The sequence below is a fragment of the Macrobrachium rosenbergii genome, chromosome 18 (genome assembly GCF_040412425.1).
Source record: "Macrobrachium rosenbergii isolate ZJJX-2024 chromosome 18, ASM4041242v1, whole genome shotgun sequence".
Classification (NCBI taxonomy): Eukaryota; Metazoa; Arthropoda; class Malacostraca; order Decapoda; family Palaemonidae; genus Macrobrachium; species Macrobrachium rosenbergii.
In genome coordinates, this window is record NC_089758.1 from 2796163 (window position 1) to 2809806 (window position 13644).

The 13644-nt window shown below is 46.6% G+C and overlaps 1 protein-coding gene across 4 annotated transcripts in view; it reads left to right on the top strand.

Annotated features, from left to right (window-relative positions):
* Window positions 1-13644, top strand: part of ClpX (Caseinolytic protease chaperone subunit) — an 80575-nt gene that overhangs the window by 3196 nt on the left and 63735 nt on the right. The gene's annotated exons all lie outside the window — the stretch shown is intronic.

Here is a 13644-nt window from a genome sequence, read left to right on the forward strand (position 1 = left end):
AGACCTTCTACTGTGGACAGACCAAATCGAGTGAGTCTAGTCACTCAATTTATTCAGGGCAAACTAAATATTCTGGCGGATGAACTGAGCCATTGAAAAATAGGTCCTTCCCACGGAGTGGACCTTGAATCCCCTGGTCTATCAGAGTCTGTGAAACTGTGGGGCAGGCCAACATTGGACCTGTTTGCCACCTCAAGGAACCATCGCCGATAACCGGAGATTAGCACCTCTGTTAGGTATATATCAACGCCAATATCGATTATCAGTGCTGATAAGAGGAAATTGGCAATTTTCGGTGCCGAAAATTGCCAATTTTCGTCACTAGGTAAATGCTGTAAAACCAGATTGCCGATAACCGAGCTCGCCGATAACCGGGGACTGCCTGTATACCGAGACAATTTTTTTTTTTTTTTTCCTTACTCAGATGGGAATATTATGTAAACTAATCCACATACTGTACATTGTAGCTGTTATTTACAGTAAGATATGATTATTTGGCTGTTGTAATTTGGTATCACTTAGCTCTGTTACTAATTAAGTTCATAATATAAAAGTGTCATTTAGCATAGCCAAATACCTACATTGGGTGCTGTTTACAAACCAGTATATTGCTCACTAATAATGAGGATGAGTCATCATATGTAGGTAGCATGGAAGTTTTTGTGTCATTTTTTGTAGAAGGAAGTGTTCTACGAGTAAATTTAGCTGTGATTTGTAAGAATACACATTTTCTAAGTACACTATATTACTATTGTAGCCTATATAGTATACTGTATATCTTTTGTAAAATGTTTTATAATTGCAGTTATGTTTTCATACCAGTAACATACCAAGTAATTAAATGGCTAATGTTTCAACTCACATGGCAACTTTTTAAAATGAGCGGCAGCGCTTTATCTAGGTGACAGCCCCGCCCACTATTGGGGAACACGGAAAATAATCTGGCAGGTATGCTCAATTTGTTGCTGCTGGCTCTGGTACTGTATAAACATCAGTGCCATTTGCAACAGCTTTTTGAATTCTCCAGTTGTTATTTTGTATTTGGTGAAGTACAGTTGCTTTGTTCTGGTTGCGCTAAGGCTATAGGCAGTTTATTGTCTTAGTTTTGATTAGTTTTCCACAGGATTTTTTAATTATGTTGGATTGTAGCAGTTCTGGTATTCGATTTTGCAGCGAAGGCAGCAAGACTAGGCTCAATAAAGCTTGCTGTGATCCTCACAAGATCTGTAATCAGTGTAAGGGACAAGACAAGCTGTAGCATTGATCAGACCTATAACGAATGTTCAACATGGGATGATAAACAGTGGAAGGTTCTTAGGTCTCAGACAAATTAGAGAGGGATAGGAAGACGAAAGCAGCTGCTAGAGCCAATAAACAATCTCCTAATGTAGAAGCTACACCAAAACCTAGATTGAAGGTTAGTCCTATTTCTCTCCCAACTACTATCCCTTGCCCTCTTACTGTACAACCTCCTACTCCTGTGCCTGGCTCCCTCGCTTCCGATCCTAATGCCATCGCCAGTCTCGAATCTAGATTTGACAAGAAAATTAACCTAGTTATTAGTACCGTTGTAGAATTAGGAGCTTCCCTTAAAGTGATTTTCTGATAGAGCGATAAGTATAGTGCAGTGCTGGTGGAGGAGGTGGCTATCCGTCCCGCCGGTTCTCCTAGACTGAGGTCCCCGTCTTGCACCCCCCAAACCTTGGAGAGGGGGTGCAGGACAGGACTTGTCTATGGATGTCCATCAGTTATCCTCAAGCTCTTCTGAAGACTATGGCGTGGACAGGAGGCACCTCCAACAGTACCTGAACTCTTCCCGACTGCTTAAGTGTCCTTCTGAAAACCTTGGCCGACATCCAGATCCGCTACCTGTTAAGCGGTACAAGGAGTCTTTTAGTAGTCCCAAGCCATATTGCAGTTACACTGTGGACCCTTCTGTCCCTGCCCCTGTCCATCAGTATCCACTTCTGTCTTCTTGGGACAGTCGAGAGACCTCACCGGAGCACTTAATAGCTGAGTGCCCTCACCTGGCTCCCAACCGCCCAGCAACAGCTCATAAGCGCTCGACTCCTGCTTCCAAACGTCTGGTGCTACATTCCAAGTGCCCAGCGCCCGTTTCTGAGCGCCCGGCGCCTGTTTCTGAGCACCCGGCACCAGCTTCTGAGAACCCAGTGCCAACCACCCACTCCCAGGTGCCCATCACCTCTTTTGTGTGCTCAGGATCATGGTCTCCTTCGCCTCCTCCAGTTAGACCTCCAGCGTCATTTCCTTCACCTGTGGACCATGAAGAGCCTGTTCTGGATCCTATTAAGCAGCAGTTAGCTCAAATTGTGGAGTTATTGAAGAAAGCTCCCTCCCCTCCCAAGCCTTCTCAGGATGATGCCCTGTCCTTGGTTTCCTTAGAAGAAGAGACCTACCAAGAACCTGCACCTCCTTCAGCTTATGCTGCTTTACTGCAGTATTTATTGGCGAATTTTCCCTCATTTTTTTGCCCCAGCTGCCCGGTCCTTGCCTGATTCAACCTTTTCAATGAGGAATCAACCAGATGACAGGACAAGACTCCCCAAGATGGTACTTTCATCGTCCTCTAAGAAGTCCTTCAAGGAGATGGGAGACTGCCTTTAATTCGCAGGAGGTGGTTGTCGCACGTGATTGGCGAAGCTCCTTCTTTGGGAGTTGCTGCCTCCTCCCAAGGGGACTTCTGTGGTCTAATCAACTCATCTCATCATTCTGCATTTTCATTGGTGAAGATCATGTTTTCCTCTGCAGAACTAGATCATCTAGTCAAAGACATTTTTAAAGTTTTTGAAGTATTCAGTTTCCTGGATTGATTGGTGGGCACACTGGCCAAGAAAATTGAGGACCACCAGTACTTGCTGTAGATATTGCCTCAGACTGGCTCGGGGTTCTGTCCTGTGCCAACTAAGCCATTAGAGATGGCTCTCTAGAGCTTTCCACTCTAGTCATGTTTGGAGTACTGAAGAAAAGAGAGCTCTGGTGCTCCTTTACTTCCAAGGGGTTACCCAGACTCAAAAGTCAGCTCTGTTGTTCTCGCCTCTGGACCAAAATCATCTCTTCTCTCAAGACACAGTGAAGGGAATAGCTTCAGATATTCAAAAGAAAACTACACAAGTCTTGCTGGCCCAGTTGTCTAGTCGTCCCAAGGAATCGACTTCTTTTCAAAACAGGACTACTTCACCCCTCCAGCAACATCCCTTTCTAGGAGGGAGATCTGGAGCCCCATTTAGGACCCGTACAAATGTCTGGTTCACATCGAAGTCAGTTAAGCAGAGCTCTTTCAAGCCAGTACCAAAAAAGTGAGATAGAAGTCCTGCTTGTACCTGTAGGAGCCAGACTTCTAGAGTTTTGGGAGCAGTGGCTGTTAAAAGGAGTGGAGCCTTGGATCATCAGTGCTCTGAAGGAGGGCTACGTCTTCCCATTCTTGGAGAGCCCCCATTTGTCACCTCTCCCATCACATTGATGGCGTACTCATTGGGCTCCGAGAGACATTCGGTCCTTTTGGAGGATGTTTCCTCTCCCATCTAGAAAAGGACCATAGAGAAAGTCCGGAATGCCACCACAGAGGGGTTTTACAACAAACTCTTTGTGGTATTGAAAGCATCATGGTGTTGGAGATCAGTCCTCGATGTAAGCGCCCGCAGTCATTTTGTCCTGAAGACCAAATTCAAATGGGAGACAAGGCATTCAGTCCTTTCATCCATTCACCAGGGCAACTGGATGATACCTTAGACATGCAGGATGCATGCTTTCATATTCTAATCCATCCAGTTTCTAGGAAATATGAATTTTTCATAATAAAACTAATATTGTAATACTTACCTGAACACCTGAATTAGCCCTGGTTACCTACCAGCCCGAACTATATCCCCGACTCATTACCCACTAAGTGGGTAATTAACTGTCAGCGTTACCAACGCTTACAGGAAAATCTTGTCAAATGAGTTACCTAGCGTAGCGTTGGCAACGCTGCTGTAAGTCCCGGCTGTGTATGGCCGAGATCCCCAATTGCGTTATTCATTAATCGGATTGAAGTGGGGAGGAGGGTGGGAATCATTCAGGTGTTCAGGTAAGTATTACAATATTAGTTTTATTATAAAAACTTCATATTGCAATACACTCCCTGAACACCTGAATTAGCCCGATTAACAAAATTTAGTGGAGGTGGGTTCAATTAAGTCAGACCGACCTACCAACAAGTAAAGCAGGTAACTCATTATTTATCTACTATGCATATAAACGAATCCTCACCTGGTTGTCCACTCGGCAGGTGGGGATGCCTGAAAGGAGAGAGTACCCTTAACGTCAGTCTCGAGTCACGGTACTGTCTGGGTTGAACTACTTCCCATGTGCTATTCAAAGAAAACCTTCCACGGAAGAAGGGAAAACTAACTCCCATGTGGCTAATCAAAGCCTCGCATGTAGCGGAGTCTGGCGAACCTCCCATGTGGCTATTGATAGCCTCTCATGTATGGAGGGGTACGACGAACCTCCCATGTGGCTATTGTAGCCTCTCATGTACGGAGGATAAGTTGAGTGTGCAGTCGGATCTTCTGATTCATAGCCGTCCGTTGCCGTCGATGCTGTGCCGAATGGGTGAAATAAATCGAGCTGAAAACCACCTGGATTTACCTAACCTCGTTGAATTATTGTAAAATCTTGTGTTCCGTAATGAATTCCGATTCACTGACAGTTCTACTTTCCTATCTTATGCTGTCCAACCCCGCCCATACTCTCCCCCCCACCCTGAGTTTACCCTTTACTAAAGAATTGAATTGGCCGCCACAAAAGGACCCAGCGAGTAACCCTTCTCTGACGAAAATTGAATGTCCTTAAGGTAGAAAGACTTGAAAATAGATACTGATTTCCAAGTTGCTGCTTCTAGTATTGCCGACACCGAGAAATTCCTGAGAAATGCCGACGATGTCGCCACCCCTCTAATACTATGGGCTCTTGGGCGCTCAGAGGAGTTCGATGGTTCCGAAAGAGCTGAATAATTTGCCGACGATTGTTGAATCACTTCTTTTAAGAAAAAACTAATAGCAGTCATCAAGATCGAACGCGAAGGACATCTGGGAGAAACGAATAGCATTCTCGGGCGAGGTAGCAGCTTTTCTGTGTGTAATAAATAAGCCTTCAGCGCCCTGACCGGACATAATAGCATTTCTGAAGCGTCACCTCCTATGAAATCTTCCAAAGACGTTACTCTAAATGCTCTGGGTAAAGGATTCGATTCCGATTTAGCTACGAATTCCGGCAAGTATGACAGAAAAATATCTTTCCCTGAGAAGGATACAGTTCTTGAAACAGCCCGAATTTCTCCTACTCTTTTAGCTGTGGCCAGTGCAACCAGAAATAATACCTTTTTCGCCAATTGCCTTAACGACAGTGATTCTAATGGCTCTATTCTGACGATCTAAGGAGACTTAATACTGCCGCTAAATCCCACGATGGTGCCCGAAGAGGAAGAACTGGGCGTTCTATCTTAAAAGACCTTAGGAGATCGTGAAGTATTCTGCTGGTCGCCAATTCCAGAAGATGGAAACGGAATGTACTACTAAGCATTGATCTGTAACCTGTGATCGTAGAGTACGATAGTTTCTTTTCTATCCTAAGAAAAAGGAGAAAGTCCACTACTTTTGCTGCTGTTGGAAGTGAAATACGATGACCTTGGTTCCGGCACCAATTGCGGTAAACCGCCCACTTGGCCTGATACAGTTTCCTGGTTGATCTTCTCAGACAGAAAGACAGTTGGCGAGCCACTGCCTTAGAGTCCGGCATGACGTGCCGCTCGCTGGACAGTCTCCACGCAGCTAGCTTCAGCACGCGGAGGTTCCGGTGGAAGTGATGGAAGTGCGGCTGTCTGAGAAGATCTTTCCCCTCTGGAAGGAATACCGGAACATCTGTCAGTAAATCGAGAAGGTTCGGGAACCAAGGTCTTTGAGGCCAGAAAGGGCAAATCAACATCATTTGGGTGTTGTTGGAGTTCCTGAGCTTCATCAACACTTGTTGAATCATTCCAAATGGAGGGAATGCATACGTTTGCATGTCGTTCCAAGAGTGCAGCATGGCGTCCGTCCTGAAAGACATGGGATCTTCTACTGGGAGGCGAAAATTTAGTCTTGTAGTGAACAGGTCTATCATTGCTGGCCATTTCTTCAATAGAAGTTGAACTTACTCCTGCACTAATGTCCATTCTCCTCCCAGAACCTCTTGTGATTGGCTTAGGGCGTCCGCCAATACGTTGAGTTTTCCCGACACAAACTGGGGAATGAGAGTAGTCCTGTGGCTCTCGCACCAGCGGAGAATTCTCTGTGTGATTTGGTTCAATTCTTGCGATTTTGTCCCCCCCTCTTTCTTGAGGTATGACACTGCTGTTACATTGTCGCAAAAGAGCGCTACAGTCTTGTTGCTTATTTGATCTGCGAAGCAACCTAGAGCCTCTTCTACTGCTCTTAGTTCCCTGTGGTTGATGGACTCCCTCCGATCCAGACTCGTCCAAAGGCCCCTGGCCTGACATTCCTCCAGGGTTGCTCCCCAACCCTGATCTGAGGCATCTGTGTACAGATGGACGTCTGGAAGGGGCGAGTCCAATCTTACGCCGATGGTCAGATGATATCCTTCTGACCACCACCGAAGATCCTTCAGGCAAGAATCGTCCCAGACTATGAACGCGTTCTCTTCCCGAAAGTCCCAGCGAATCGTGAGACATGCCTGAAGAGAACGCATCCAGAGACAAGACCCTGGAATTAGGAGTGAGAGGGAGGCCATCCTGCCCAGCAAGCTCTTCCTTAGGCTCACAGGTTGAGCTCTGTTCTATCTGAATGTTTCCAGTTGGCTCAGAATTGCCAAGACTCGTTCCTCCGTCGGGAAAGCCCTCAAAAGACGCGTCTGAATTGTTATTCCCAAATACGTCTTTGTCTGAACTGGAATTAATGAACTCTTTTTCCAAGTTGATTTGTATTCCCAACTTCTGACATAAGTTTAGTAAGAAGTCTCTCGCCTGCAAAACTTCGTCTACTGACGAAGCCTGAACTAACCAGTCGTCGAGGTAGCGCCTCATCCTGAAACCGTGACGATGCATTATCTCTGAAATAGGAGACATCGCCCTCGTAAAGACTTGAGGTGCTGTGGTCAGACCGAAGCAGAGGACTCTGAACTGAAATGTTCCAGTTGGACCCGAGAATCGAAGGAACTTTCGAGATTCCGGATGAACCGAACCTGGAGATATGCGTCCCCTGAGGTCCACTGAAATCATCCAGTCGTCTCTCTCCGGACCGACCACAGCACCGACTGAGAAGTTTCCATATGGAACTTCGGGGAGATGATGAACCGGTTGAGAATTGAGAGATCTATGATGGGTCTCCAAGATCCTCCCGACTTTGGTGCCACAAAAATCCGACTGTAAAATCCTGGGGAAGAATGAGCGGGTTCTAATGCTCCCTTCTCTAAAAGGGCTCGTACTTCTGCTGCTAAAGCTATTCCCCTGATGGAGGAAGGGAATAACTGGGAAGATGAACCGGTGAGCTGGATAGCGGAGGAAGAGAGCGAAAAGGGATTCTGTACCCCTTTCTTAACACCTCCACTACCCAACTCTCCATGCCACACTCCTTCCAGATTTCCCAGAATGGAGCTAGGCAACCTCCTACCGGTGCAGACGAGGGGAATGTCTCCTACTTCCGAAAACCCTTCTTAAGGACAGAAGGGTTTGGATCTGTCTGAAGCAGGAACTGAAGACTTGGATGAGAAACGGACTTTCATAGGGGACCTAATTGGTGATTTGGAACGCGTCCGCTTAGACGGTGATGTCATCCTGGAACCTCTCGGTGATCTGGCGGTCTGCGCTGCCACCTGAATCATTGCTTGCTGTGACTCGACAGCCGAAGATGAGGAAACGAAATTTACCATAGACGCTACATCTTCTTCCCTGAAAAGACTGTTGCTGAGCGTCAATGGTGCCCTCAACAGAACCCTCTTGTGAATGTCCGGATAATGCGGAGGCAGATGGTTCAGAAAGAAGTCCCTCCTTTTCTTACCAAAGAAAGTTGTACATCCGGCCGAAATGTTCGCCTGATAGGCCAGTCCCATTGACACCGAAGTGATGAGATTGTCGAACAACGTTGGGTCCGAGGGAGAATATCCATCCTGTTTAAGGAACCCCATTAAACCGGATAACATCCACATCGAATGGGATAAGGCCTCCGACTGAGTACAGAAAGTGTCTTCCAAAATACCCGCCTCTCTCGCCGTGACAGATACCAAACGATTCGAAGAAGGGACCCTAGACAGAATAGCTTCCACCGATTCATTTAGAGGGACCCTAACACCTGCAGAAGGGTTACCCGCAACCTTGTAAAACCCCTTTCGAGTAGGAATCAAGGTGGAATCCTGCTTACCCGACCCAATTAATGCCGCTAACCTACCGTCCGCCTCCCTCAATGCCTGCTCGACACGGCCAAACCAAACTAGATTCTTTGGTACATGCGCAACCACTGGTTTTGTCGCAAACAGCGACTCAAACATCACCTGATTAGGTTGAAAAGATTCTTCCGGAGCCTTGGACTGTGGATAAAGCGCATGAATGAAGTCCACCATCCGCTTGTACTCATTCTCGTTCGCTGAAGGAGAACAGGCTTCCGGTACCGGATCCTCTTCCTCGCAAGAGAAATCCTTATCGGAAAGATCCGACCGAGTCGAGACAGGAATAGAGACAGGCTGACACCTAGAAAACGCTGGATCAGCCAACCCAGAACACGAAATACCTGAGTGCGCAAGACGAACACCTGGAGGCTCAGTCGCGATCATGTTGTGGGCAGCCGAGAAGGGTTGCGCAAACCCCGCACTCTCCAACAACAGTGGCGCCACGCTTGAGCCAGCCACACCTGGGTGAACCACGCCCACCTCAGAAAGCGGAGAAGCCGCAACACCCGCAACCCCCGAACTAGACTGAATAACAGTCGCATGTGGATGAGGAACCGCAGCAGACACTCTGCTATTTGTGGAAGAAGAACTAGGGGGGAAAAAACCCTGCTAACCTGCAACCGAACCCGAACCTACAAAAACCGCCCTAACCGGAGGAACAGGGAAACCTGTCGGAAAGGTAGAGAAGGAAGGTACTGAAGGAGGGAAGAGAGAAGAAGCCACTCTCGGGGTAACCACCGGAGTCCCTGCCGATGACGTCATACAGGTAGAGAACGTACCAGTCAGACCAGAGCTCAAAGGGGTTTCGCATGGAAAACTGCGGGATACCAAACCCGAAGCGTTTGCGGCTGATAGGTTACCAGTAATCCTAGCTACCGGAGTGATTGTTGAGACTACCGGAGCCATAACATTGAACGTGGGAACAGCTGCACTGCCAGTTGCCGCAGCAACTAGCTCCGGAGGATGAGAAGTCATAAGATTTGCGGAAGATTGTCCCGAAGGCAAGTCCGCTAATGGTAGAGAGCTTGGATGAGTGAGAGAAGAAATCGAAAGTCTCCCCGAAGAATGACCCGAAACAGAAGGCTGAGAAAAGGCAATAGAAGAAGATTTTGAAGCCCTAGGAGAAAAGATGTCTATAGATACAGAAGAGGCCATAGATTTTAAGGAGAGAAAATAGACCGATGCTGTTCCCCCCTGATAGTCTTGTAAAGCATCATTCGTGAATTCTGGGAGATTTTTCAAAACATGCTCAAAAATGTTAGAAAAACCAATATTGAAACAATTTCTAACCAAAGATCTGTAGCCTTTAGAAAGACCGAACAGGTCAGCATTATACTCTGCAATGTTCAGCAGTTGATCTACCGAATTAGTCTCTGAATGGGACGAAGGTTTGTCCCCAGGGGGAAACAGAAACTTCGAAGAGGAGGAGGGGATACTTTCCAACCTATCCAAACCAGAAGAGCTAGGAACCAAAATTGAATCATCCTCCCCGATTTTGCAACCTTTTGTTGCAGAGAACATACTGCAGGAAAAATAACCACTGTTGGATCTAACAAGGGAGCCGCAACTTTAATCACACCTGACTCAAACCACCTTCAGCCTATCTTCCTGATTATCTACTACCATCCTATCCCTAACTGTCTGAGTCAAGCCTAAATTTGACTTTACCTTAGGACTTATGTTACCAGGGGAAATCTGCTGCTGACACTGCCTGCTCCGTGCCGGGGCGGGGGTGGGCGGCAGATCCTACCTTTGAGGTTTGCGGTTCTCCATGTCCCCCGGCACCCATTAGGGCTGGTTCTGGAACAGGCAGGGGAGCTGAAAAAGAACGATTAGATTCTGTGTCCCTATTACCTTTGTCCTGGTCTTTTATTTCTGTTAATTTTGACATGAAACTGGAAAACAGACTAGACATGCTGGCTGACAGTTTGTCTTCTAATTTCCTAAATAATTCCGATTCTAAGGCATCTTTGTCAAAACCCTGAGTCTCTACCGCTGAATCCTTACGCTTGCTCTTAGAAGCTAATGATTTTCTTTACTTGAGATAATCTTCCATCTGTCGTATTGACCATGACCTACATTCGTCACATCGCAATGTGACGTTACATTGTACTTTCCTGCAATTTATGCACAACGAATGTCTGTCATTTTTAAAGGTACTCATCCTTTTTCTTGCAGGCTGTGCACGAACGATGGGCTGCAGTTTCTCCAGCGGTAGCAATCTCCATCGTCACGGCAGAAGCAGAGGTGGAAGCCGAGGTGTTGTCCAAGGGTGGTGTCTTATCTAGTTTATCCATTTCAAAATCCAAAGCCAGGCCAAGTCAAGACGGGAGAGAAGGTCCAAATCCAGGGAAAAGAACAATCCAGGAGAGAAGGGGCGATAAAAAAATCAGTCCAAGTCGTTATCCAATACAAGAACAAAAAATGGGGGTCAGGCTTAGAACCAAAAATTCACCTGATGTAGGACAAGTCCTAGCAGCACGGCGAACAAAAAGCAATTGGGGATCTCGGCCATACACAGCCGGGACTTGCAGCAGCGTTGCCAACGCTACGCTAGGTAACTCATTTGACAAGATTTTCTTGTAAGCGTTGGTAATGCTGACAGTTAATTACCCACTTAGTGGGTAATGAGTTGGGGATATAGTTCGGGCTGGTAGGTAACCAGGGCTAATTCAGGTGTTCAGGGAGTGTATTGCAATATCCAAGGTTTGGCTTCCAGGACAAGCTGTACCAGTTTTGGGCCATTTGCTTTGGCCTTTCCATGGCCCCTCCAGCATTCACTCCAAGTCTCGAAATGGCTCCACTTAGTAGGGATCAACGTCAGTCTTTACCAAGATGACTGGCTGCTTCAATCCCTGTTGAAGGACAGGTGCATGGAGGACACACAAGATACTTGTTACCCAGGAGCTGGGCCTTCTTATCAATCTTCAGAAGCCCCAGTTGACCTCATTGCAAGAAATCCTATATTTGGGGATGACTCTGAGCTCTCAGATTTTTTGGGCTTTTCCACCTCATAAGAGAATATCCAGCTGCCTTCAGATGGTTTGGAGTTTTTTACCCCTTTAGTCTTGCTCGGCTCAGCAGTGAATGAGCTTACTGGCGACTCTAGGATCCTTAGAAATGTTCGTCAGACTGGGCAGACTTCATGTGAGAGTTCTCCAGTTTTACCTGAAGGCCATCTGGAACAGAAAGACACAGCCAGACACTTACAGTTTTCAGATCAACCCAGAGATCAAATCGGACCTGCAGTGGTGGCTGCCAAAGAAAGGCTGTCAGAAGGGAAGTCCCTTCAACCTCTGAACCCCGACCTAGACTTTTATTCCGACGCCCCAGATATAGGCTTGGAAACCCTACTGGAAAATCAAGAAGTATCCGGGACATGGACCCAAGATCAGCAGAGCTTACATATCATCGTAAGAGAGCTGAAGGCAGTTCAGCTAGACCTTCAGAGTTTTTTGCCCATAGTCTGCAACAAAACAGAAGTGGTGCATGCAGACAATACCACAGTCTTAGCCTATATTTGCAAGCAAGGTGGCACTCATTCCTTTTCTCTCTGCCAAGTTGCTAGAGAATTACTCCTGTGGGCAGACTGAAATCGAGTGACTGGTCACCTACTTTATTGAGAGGAAGTTAAATGTGATGGCAGACGAACTGAGCCATCTAAAGCAGGTCCTTCCTGCTGAGTGGACCCTGGATCCCCTGGTTTGCGTAGATCTATGGAAGCTTTGGGGCAAGCCAATGATAGACCTGTTTGCCACCTTGAATAATCATTGCCCTCCTCTCTTTTGCTCTCCAGCCCCAGATCCTCATGCATGGGCGATGGACACCATGCTACAAGATTGGTCGAACCTAGACAAAGGGTGGGAAGGCCCCATTTTGGCCTCTGAGGGAGTGGTTCCTGGACCTTCTTCGGCTATTAGTAGACTACTCAAGACTTCTTCCCAAAAAACCATCTTTACTCAAACAACCCCACTTCTGAAGACACCACCATGGTTTGTCTGCTCTTGCCCTGACAAGCTTCAGACTTCTGTAAGCTTGTCAGAGCAAAGGGTTTTTCAGGGGGAGCTGCAGAGGCTATTGCACAGTGCAGGCGAAGGTCTAGCTTCGTTTACCAGGCCAGGTGGTCAGTCTTTCGTCGGTGGTGCCACAACCACAACGTCTTAATCTTCTGAGACGTCTGTGACACAGATTGCAGATTTCCTTGTTTACCTGAGGAACACTAGGAATTTGCCTTCCTCCACCATTAAAGGTTATTGGGCTATGCTTAGCACAGTATTTAAGCATAAAGGTCTGGATCTTTCATTGAACTCCGATATTAATGATCTGTTAAAGTCTTTCAATACGGCGAAACAGAAACAACAACACTTTGGTCTCTTGGAATCTAGATGTAGTCCTGAAATGGCTGACGGGCCCATCTTTTGAGCCCCTTCATTCTGCTTCTCATAGGAATGTGACATGCAAGACTCTCTTCCTCTTTGCTTTATAAGCTACAGCTAAACACATCAGTGAATTACAAGCCAGCGATAAAAGGGTAGGTTTTTCTCAAGGAGATGCAGTTTGCTCCTTTACCCTAGGCTTTTTGGCCAAGAAAGGACCTATCCAAGCCCTGGCCTTGTTCATTTACCATTAAGAATTTAATGGATATTCTCAGCCATGAGGAAGAAGAGAGAGTACTATGTCCAATCAGAGCTCTGAGATACTACCTGAATAGGACAGAAAAGATCAGGGGTCCATCTAGTAACCTTGGGTGTTTGGTAAGGGACCCAGATTGTCCTCTGTCAAAGAACACCTTTTCTTTCTTCCCGAGAGATTTTATTAGAGAGGCACATTCTCAGATCCAGGAGGACTTTTTACCAAATTTTAAAGTGAGGGCTCATGATATTAGAGCAGTGTCTACCTCTTTAGCTTTCAGACATAATATGTCCTTGGCCTCTGTTATTCAGTTGACCCACTGGAAGTGCAGGTCCATTTTTGCCTCTCACTACTTTAAGGAAGTGGAAACAGTGTTCGATGATTGCAGTACTTTGGGGCTGTTATTGTTGGCTGGCATGGTATTGGGTAAGGAATTACAGGAAGCACTCTTTTTCTCCTACTATCTTTTCGCCTTGGTGTAGGTTTTTCGTGTTTTAGGGAGCCAGGGGGTACAAGGTGCCTGTAGTATCCACCAGTCTTAGTGGATAGGTTGTGGTGTTTTACAAGTGTTTT